The 10,306-nt window shown below is 32.6% G+C and overlaps 1 pseudogene; it reads right to left on the reverse strand.

Annotated features, from left to right (window-relative positions):
• The window catches only part of LOC105178817 (ubiquitin C-terminal hydrolase 13-like), a 157,711-nt pseudogene extending 149,555 nt beyond the window's left edge, over nucleotides 1-8,156 (reverse strand).
• Nucleotides 8,157-10,306: the final 2,150 nt, after the last annotated feature.

A 10,306-nucleotide genomic window follows, 5' to 3' on the forward strand; every position in this document is an offset into this window, starting at 1 on the left:
TCTTTATTCTATCTAGTAATAGAAAAAAGAACTATCTCTCCTCCATGGTGTGGACAAATTAGAGGGTTCTAATTTGGATCTTAAAGTGATGAGAACGGGAGAACATAAAGAAAACAATGCACGTTGTTGCTCAACTATAGAAACAAAAAGGTAAAATTTCATTTTTGTTTCTATGCTTTTTGTTTAATCCTCTAGCCACTTCTGTGCGTGTTTATATGTTGATTATTATGCTTTAGACTAACACTGGACGCCCGGGAATCTCAAAGGGAACACCCAAATAGACTATTTCAATAACATATTTGATGAATTTATTTAAATAATTATAAAGTATTTTATGAATTAGTAAAAACACATAACAAAAGTTAGTTATTTTAAGACCTCATTTTTTAATAAATAGTATATATTGAAATTGTAGTATGTTTATAAATAGAATGGATTTAAATTAATTACACCATATCTATAAATATGTATATATTTAAATAGAATAGAGTTAATAAATTGTACCGTACTATAGAATTTAACAAATGCATTTCTCTCTCTATGTTTGTTTGCTAAATTAGAGAGTTCTACCAAAGAATGCAGAGAGTGAGAAGAACTCCGAATTCTAACTCAAATTGCGTTGCAGGAGAGCTGAGAAACCGCTTAGTAGCGGTCGTAACTTCCACCGGAGTTACGATGAAGACGGGTGAAACTGCCACCACCACCACAAGAAAAACCCAGCAAATCAACCACCACTACTTGATCTCTACCATCAATTTTTGCAACAGCTGCGGTGCTTACCACCGTGCATTGAAGCTCCAAAATTAGCTTCGCACAAAGAAGGGATGCTCAAGGTAATATATTTTCGGTTGAGCGCGTTCCCCCACCATCTCCAGCAAAACGGGTTGTTGCATAGAATGTAGGCGATGGCAGTTTGAAACCTGACAGCGAAAGAGGACAGATGGTGAGAGGAGCGATGATGGGAAAAAAACGTGAGAATGTAATTAAATGAATTTTGTATATGATATTGAGAAACAAGGCAAAACCCAAAACAAAACAAAATACACATAGTTCAGTGAATTAAATCCACCCAAACATGTGGCCTGTTTTGGTTAATGTCGAAGATGAGCCGAAAATGAATAAAAGTGGTGTGATATTGTAATTGTATTTATATAAACACCCACTCAATAAAAAGAAAAAGAAACTTACACAAAATCCCCTATTGTACATATCTCTTTCAATAAACCTAATTCTTCAGACTTAACATTTTATAAAATCACACATATATAACAAAAGCTAAATGAACATTTATATTGACATTAAATCTCAAGGAACAAGGTAATTATCCACTTTCATTTGTTACTTTGTCCTTTCACATGTTCTTATACATAAGAAAATTTTAGTTCTACTAACCTTAAAATAAGACCAATTTCGCAATACCAAAAACAAGAACAAAAACCAACAAATACAATGACCTCATGAGAATAAATAAGAAATAAGACAATTCTGTTGCGCTGTAATTTTTAAAAGTTACTGATTTATCGAAGCTGGTGGTAGTGGGGGCGATAAAAGCAAGATTGAGCACAAGGAGAAGAGTAATGACAATACATAAACACCTTCAATTGATCTTCTGGTTGTCCTTAGTTTTTGGTCACGTCATTAGTTTATTGGGCAATAGCTCGATTTAATGATTAAATTAACGGAATGCAAGACATCACAATGTCCTAATAGCCTAGCATAAAATATTTTCATGTAACGTTTTACCAATTAAACCACCACAATTTTCTAACGTTATTGAAGGTTTCAAAACATAGTGATAGAATTGCACAATGGCCAAGACTAAAACAATATAATAAAGCAAAATAGCAGAAATAATTTCAATAGCTCTTCAATCTATCTCTTTGTCTATCTATCTATCTATATATATTTCTATATATACAATTAAAAAAATAGACAATCTCCCAACAGTAATGTACATGAAGCCAAGTATAATTAACAATTACAAGTACTATATACAACTCATACAACGAATCTAGAATACGATCCTCATTGTCCATTCTGAAGCAATTGATTTGTCATCCACGGCACAAATCTAGAACACCGACAATAAGCTGTTGGATTACATGTGAATCGACATGAAACCCTACATCAAGAGAAGCTCTCCAATATATGTACAAATATGTATTTTACACTCTCAACTTTGACTAATGTTCTACGGGTGAATGCAATTCACCCCCTGTGATATTGAAAATGAGCACATTATCCTCTACAAAAAAAAAAATAGCAATTTACCCCCCTATACTTTTTAAAATGAAGCAATTTACCTCCTTATATAGGGAGGTAAATTGCTTTATTTTGGAAAACATAGGGGGGTAAATTGTTGTATTTTGAGGTTAATCACTATTCTTTTTTTTAACAAAAACCACCTAGAGGCGGGGGAGCTTCTCGGAGTTCCCAATCATTCTATATTAAAATACACAAAATAGTTACAGCGGGGAGAGCTATCTCCCTAGAATTTCTAACAAAGCCACAAACAAGGAGTACTATTCCCTTACAAATAGAGCAACATTAAACAAGGAGTACTACTCCCTTACAACAAAAGACACAAACAGGTGTACTAGAAAAATTATGGTCAGAAAAATCGCTATTTGTTTAGGGGATAATTTGCTCATTTGCGATATCACAAGCGGTTGCTTGCATTTTTTCCTATGCTTTACTTATGAGTTTTCAAGATCTGGCTATGTAAGGACCTCACTAGCAGCCACACTCCTAATTGTAAATCCTCAAAGGCTTGTTATGTGAGGTGCGATACTGAGAAGAAGAGGTTATTGCAGATCTTAGTTAGAACTATTCTTATAGAAAACACAAACATATCACTGCAAATACAGATATAAAACAAATATGTCATGAATTCGTAAACTCAGTACGTTGCTTGCCTTGTTTTTGTTTTTAGAGCAAATAAGGTACGTCTTGTGTTCTATAGCATGCCATATTAAGTTTTCATTTTGCATGTAAAGGTCAGGGCTCATAATACAACAATCAACTTATTTGTTCAGTAGATAACTAAAAGGACATGTAGCATGAAATTAAATTTTTACATTATATTTGGTTTCAATTTCGCTTCATTTTCGAGATGGGCCAAAACATGGACAATGTTTGCCTTGATTTGTTTTGAAAGTTTTGGTAGTTTTTTGAGAAGTTTTCAAATAGTATCTCATTTGTTTTTTGTCAAAATAAGTCTACACTAATTAAAGGCCCTACAACTAAAAAAATTATATACATACTCATACATATATTTCAATATATATAAAAGAGACATGATTTGACAATGAATAATAGTTTTTCTCTCCTATTAAACAAAACCAAACATACGTATGTATCGTTATTTTTCTCTCTCTATCTCCATAAAACACATCAAAACAAGTGAAAAATGAAACCAAACATAGTGTTAGGTTTTCTGCAAAACTTTCGGTAAGATTATCAACATCGAGCAACAAAATGAAATTTATTAAGAAAAAAAAAGAAAATAAAACAAGGTATAGATTACCTTATTTGCTACAGGAGCCTTCTAGGGGTATTGTTAACGTGTTCCAGTCCAAGATATTGCTCCTAAGAAACACAAATACTGCTTCTCTATAGAGTCAAAGCATCTTATGAAATTTAAGCGCATTTGCATATAAATATTGTCATAGAGTGTGTCTGTGTGAGAAAGTGAGTGAGACCTGGAAATGGTCGAACAAAGTATCTTAGTCCTCCAAGTATTCTGCTTGACTATGCGACACAATATAATCCCTGTGTTTATATATACAAATGCACATAATCATCTAATCAATATGCATACGTATTCACAACGTCATAACGACATAGTCAACCAACAACATCACATATATACAAATCAAAGCTCTTTTCATTTCATTTCTTTCTCATATCGCATCAAAGCTCTTTTCATTTCATTTCGCCTTATAGGCTTTTCAACACATCAAGGGGTATTCACGCCATCATTATATTCAATATCCACCACTCCCTCATTTTCACATATCACCATTCTTGTAAGCAACTAGTAACGTAAAACAATATATCATTACATTCTCATTTTCAGACATCCACAACACAACATACAACAAACATGATATTTCAATGTGTCTTTGCATTCCACGTACACAGTATCATCAATCAAATCAAATCATTCACCACGCATATATTTTCAAATAAAACAATATCAGCATGAACCACAAAGTCATATAATAATAATATCACAATAAAGAGAACATATATACATAATACTAATTATTTACTTACCTCAACCTCACAACGCTTATCTATCCAATAGGTAGTAGTTCGGTCTTTCACTCTACCCCCGTATCCTATAATGAGTTATACCACATATAGTTAATATATCGAGAATATCGTAACTTCTTTTAAATATAATATTAAATATTATTCGTACAATTTCTAATAATTCTTCAATATTCCACTTCTATCGAAGTACAAATCTTCGTTTTTCCTCTTTATTAGCATACCATTTATTAAATATAATTTTTGAAATATTTCTACGGATTTCTTATCAATTTCTCGCTATTATATAATTTAATTAAATAACAATACGTAGAATTACATATTTAGTTAACAATTTTGATGGAATTATATAAATTGGCTATAGCAATATCCAAATCTAACGAATTTAATAATCTTATTAACCATCGACATCATTTTTATACCCGATTCTGTATTTAATTAGACACTATTTTAAATAACCAAACCCGTAAAATATTCCGATTAAATGATACATCGCTTAATATAATCAACATTTAATAAATGAACTAATTAAATAATATAATTATATAAATTAATAAAAATTAAAATAGCAATTTTCTTACCTCTGTCTGTTTTTCTTCTCCCGCCAAAAAAATTGCAATTTGCTGTCTGTTGTATGTACATATGTTTGTGTGTATATTAAGAACAACAAACAAACTAAAATAAAAAAAAAGGAAAAGAGGGAGTGAGGCGGTGGGAGTTGGGCCCCACCTCCACTCTCAATTCTCTCCCTCTCTACTTATATATATATACATATTATTTTTATATATATAATATTATTATTATTTTATTTATTTAATTAAACTTTTCTCAAAATACCATTTACGTCTTTTTTAATTTTCTTAATTAATATAAATTATCGCGAAATATTATAAGGAACTCTAATTTAATTCATTCAAGTGTTATTGAACTCCAATTATGACCCATAATTTATTAGCTAGTTAACTAAATTTCATGAAAATTTACCAATTAATCCTACAATTATGTATTATAATATTTGGGGCGTCACATGAAACATATATCTTGTAACTACAATATAGTGATTCTACCTAAGATGCAAATGCATGCAGATAAATATTACTAATTAATATGAACACAATATTTATGAAAATGTACTTGAAGGCTATGATGATATTCAAGGATAGATGGAATATCCGGGCAACGAAATAGCTTCCTTGTTTGAGCAGGCAGTGACTTTTGATACCAGAAAATGTCCCCATTCTCTAGCTGCAATAAAAGAAACCAGAAAGTTATCAAAATACAATCTTTGTCCTGACAAGATACTTGTGCTTGTGATTTTCATATACCTGGTTAAATATAAATGTAAGTCCCGTGTCAATGTACGCACACGACTGTGAGCTCAAACTTTATCTCCTGAGAAGCAAAAAACAGAACGAAAAAAACTACATTATTTTTAAGTGCATGGGAATAAAAGTGCGGTATTTTTAAGTTCAGACTAAAGTGAGAGTCATGTAACCAAGGGACTAAAAGTGTAAAGGCTCAACGACCATGTGTTTTCATTAAAATATCTAACAGAATGGTGTAATGAGACCAAAAGTGTTACTTTTCATAAGTTACAGGGGCAAAAGTGAGAATTCTATAAACAATGGGACAAAAAGTAGTAAGACCCTAAATTAAGATACAAAAAAAATTATTTTCCCAACATAGTACAAGTGACATAGTACAACTTTAATTATATTATGGATATTTAAGGAATAGTAGAATGCTAAATGGTTAAAGTACTAACGGACTGGACAAAACATGCTATTTTCCCGACACAGTACAAGTAACAACAAGAATAATTACAACAACAACTAAAACGTTAAAATGGTTAAAATTACTAAAAAAGAATATGCTTCACAAGAAGAACAAAAGTGTACTCCCATAAGAGTAAAAGATATTGGACACAGGCTAATCATGTGCAGAGGGGAAAAAATATAATTACATACATAAATAAGTAGATTTTACTATAAGAAAAGTTCCATTTGATAGCTTAGTGAACTAATAAGGTTGATTTTTGGTATTGGTTCTTCTCTGAGATAGAGGGAGATTAAATTTCCTAGTGCAGTTGTTAGTTACAAATTCTATTACATATAAGTATACATGACATGTGTATAAAATCCTTCCTTAGATGAAATTAATCATCTAATCTTTATATTAAGATGTGTATGTTGTTATGGAATAAAAACTATAGCATGAATTGTAATAGAAAATTCAATCTGTATAAAAGGGTGCAACAATTGTTAATATTATGAGAACCTAACTTTACTCAATTGGAAATACTTATATACCTTAAAAGTGTGAAATAGTTTAAGCTTCTGAACACTAAAACTTCTAACTTTTTTTTAAGATTATGAGAACCTAACTTTAATCAATTGGAAATACTTATATACCTTCAAAGTGTGAAATAGTTTAAGCTTCTGAACACAAAAACTTTTAACTTTCGCATGATCCACTAAATCAAAAACATATATCCTTTCCAATCTGCGTTGCAAAATCTTCATCAGTCACAACAAAAATACATCACCATCGTTCTCTAATTAAAAATCTGCTTAAAATGGAGACAATGAAATAGTAAAACTGTTACTATGTAGAACAACTGTCAATATAATTTACCTTTACAATCATGTACATATTAGCTTCTGCTTTTTTTTCTTCTTTAGTTCTTTCTCTTTTTGCGGCCTCTTCTTTGTAGGGCCATAGGTATACTTGTTGATGGCTCATCATTAACACTAGTTGTCATGTGGTATACAACCTGAATAAGAATCAAAGATATCATCACTTCCCTAAGAAACAAACATACATGAAAACAAATCATGATATACAACCAGATAGTCCTTGGAATGAGATACTTAACCTTTCTGAAATAGGGAATGTGGAACAACATATGGAGAAGAGAGTTCATATAACAGGTGGCTCCTTTGTTCTTAAGTCCAACATAACTAGTTTCCCTTTTAGAATTATATAAATATTGATCCGTAGCTCGGTAGACAGCAATATCAGCTTCAATCACACAGATGTCATTGACTATAAAACCTCGGCGTGTATCATAAAGGTCGTTAAGTGGCATAAAGGATATGAAACCCCAATCACTTTCCCCACATTAAGTTGGTGTTTTGTTTCTGCATGGTCAAAAAGTAAGTGCAGATGAGCAGATAAAATGAAATGAGCAGATAAAAAGGAAGAACAAATGCGTGTTAGAGAATTATACATATACTATGAGATCCACAAAAATGAAACAAAATCTTAGTATATATAAAGGGTACATGCTCAACATATAAGCTTAATTTCATCTATACATATAAAAGGAAAATTCTTATGATTAGACATTCAACATTTCATCAATAAGGGTAGAGATGAGATTCCAGCCCATATAATGAATAGCAAAATCAATATGTTGCAAAGGATGATAACTTCTCATCTGACCAAATTTATGGTAGCACTTAGACATTACAATTGTACTTGAGTACCTTTTCTAATTGAATTGCTGCTATGAAATTGATTGACAACAATCAAACTGAAGTGTCCATATCTGCTCCAACCATATGGTAAATTAGCTGAGTCAATAAATCCCATATACATGGATAGAAAATCAACATTGTTCCCCCTTAAAAAAATGAGAAGCCTCCTAACATGTATAAAGCGAAATATTAATTTCCAATTCTATTACAAGTGTCGAAACTTGTACAAACCATCAACGATATATTAATGTCTCAATTCATATAGCAGGTAGAAAATTACCATGTAACATCACCAAGTTCACATGTGCTGGAATAGAGTTTCGTCGTACTGAACCTTGGAAAGTCTTTAATCCTCCACGTAATCTTAACTGATTGAGCATCCTCCACTGGTTGATTTTCCATGAAATTACTTGTTCCTCCATGTACTACAAAAAAAGTTTCATTAAACACTGAATTATAAGTAAGGTTTTAACATTAAAATAATATTTGCTCACATTAATTGTTTCATTAAATACTGCATAATAAGTAAGGTTTTAATATTAAAATAGTATTTTGCTGCCACTTATTGTTTCATTAAATGCAGAATTACTTGTCGATTTTAACATCAAAACAACCATTTTTCACTTATTGTTTCATTAATCACTACATGATTTTAAAATTAAAATAGCATTTGCTCCTATTTATTGTTTCATTAAATACTGCAAAAGAACATATAACGAAGATATTCAAAACAATATCATCGGCTGCATTCCAACTCTTCAAGAACATCTATGATATAAGATTTATTAACATTCATTCTTTTTTTGTTTTGGAACATTTGGCAAAGATAAAATGTGCATGGCACCGAATAATTAACAATGTAACTTATCATGTTGACCAACAGACTGACTACTGGAAAATTCTTATTCCTTAAAATTGGATGAACTCATGAATTTTAAAAAACTAGATGCATATTATTTAAACTAGGTCTATCCATTAGAAAAAATAGATTTGGTTTGGATTGGGTCACTACCCATCAATTCCTACAGGTCATATATAACAAAAAGATATCAAATACTTCTAATATGTATCTACATGTGAATATGCAGTGATATATCATTTTGTTACAACAATTAAGGAGATGCATGTATGATAAGAAGCTCCTAAGGAGGGCTGGTCTTACACCGGAGCTTAAGGATGGGGTTAAGACTTTCAAAAAATGGGCCAAGTGTCAGCGTGGACATATGGATGGAGACAAAACCAGGTGTCCTTGCCGGAAGTGCAAAAATACAAAGTTCAGAACACCCAACGATGTCAGTAATCACTTGTGTATGCGAGGGTTTATGCCAGAATGTGATAATTGGACTTCGCATAGCGAGGAGATGGTGCAGGAGTACTTTGATGATGTGGTTGCCCCTCTAGTGCTGAAGAAGCAAACCCCAGTTGCTCATGAGGAGGTAATTATTCACACTGGGGTGATGGAACAACAGACGGATTGGGCACAGAAGTGGTTTTTGATGCAGCCGGGCCGAGTTATTGTTTTCTTCTCTTGATGGTGTGCCTGATGATGGTACGAGGTTCTGTCCTACTGATGCTGGTCCAAGTTCATATTATTACAGTGGTGGCCCCTAAGAGTGAGGGCATGGCCATACATAACATAGAAATCACACTTGGAAAGGGTGGACAATTAGTTAGAGCAGCGGGTGCTGTAGCGAAACTGATTGCAAAAGAGGGGAAATCGGCCACATTAAAATTACCTTCTGGGGAGGTCCGTTTGATATCCAAAAACTGCTCAGCAACAGTCGGACAAGTGGGGAATGTTGGGGCAAACCAAAAAAGTTTGGGTAGAGCCGGATCCAAGCGTTGGCTAGGTAAGCGTCCTGTAGTAAGAGGAGTAGTTATGAACCCGGTGGACCATCCCCATGGGGGTGGTGAAGGGAGAGCCCAAATTGGTAGAAAAAAACCCCACAACCCCTTGGGGTTATCCTGCACTTGGAAGAAGAAGTAGAAAAAAGAATAAATATAGTGATAATTTGATTGTTCGTCGCTGTAGTAAATAGGCAAGAAAATCGAATTTTTTTCTTCGTCTTTACAAAAAAAAACAAAACAAAATCGTTTTCTTTTTTTAGAAATGGGCGAATTTCCGCTCTTTTACATGCTGCTACTATGGTAGCAGCGGGGATTTTTCTTGTAGCTCGTCTTCTTCCTCTTTTCATAGTTATACCTTATATAATGAATTTTATCTCGTTGATAGGCATAATCACAGTATTATTAGGAGCTACTTTATCTCTTGCTCAAAAAGACATTAAGAGGGGTTTAGCTTATTCGACAATGTCTCAATTGGGTTATATGATGTTAGCTCTAGGAATGGGGTCTTATCGAAGTGCTTTATTTCATTTGATTAGTCATGCTTATTCCAAAGCATTATTATTTTTAGGGTCCAGATCCGTTATTCATTCAATGGAAACTATTGTTGGCTATTTTCCGGATAAAAGTCGTCGACCACCCGTTATGTAACGTTTGTACCCAATCTGAATTTGCATCTGGTGCTGAGTTGGTGAATATCAAGACAG

This window comes from Sesamum indicum, linkage group LG13, assembly GCF_026168435.1.
Source record: "Sesamum indicum cultivar Baizhima isolate 11 linkage group LG13, ASM2616843v1, whole genome shotgun sequence".
In the NCBI taxonomy this organism is placed as follows: domain Eukaryota; kingdom Viridiplantae; phylum Streptophyta; class Magnoliopsida; order Lamiales; family Pedaliaceae; genus Sesamum; species Sesamum indicum.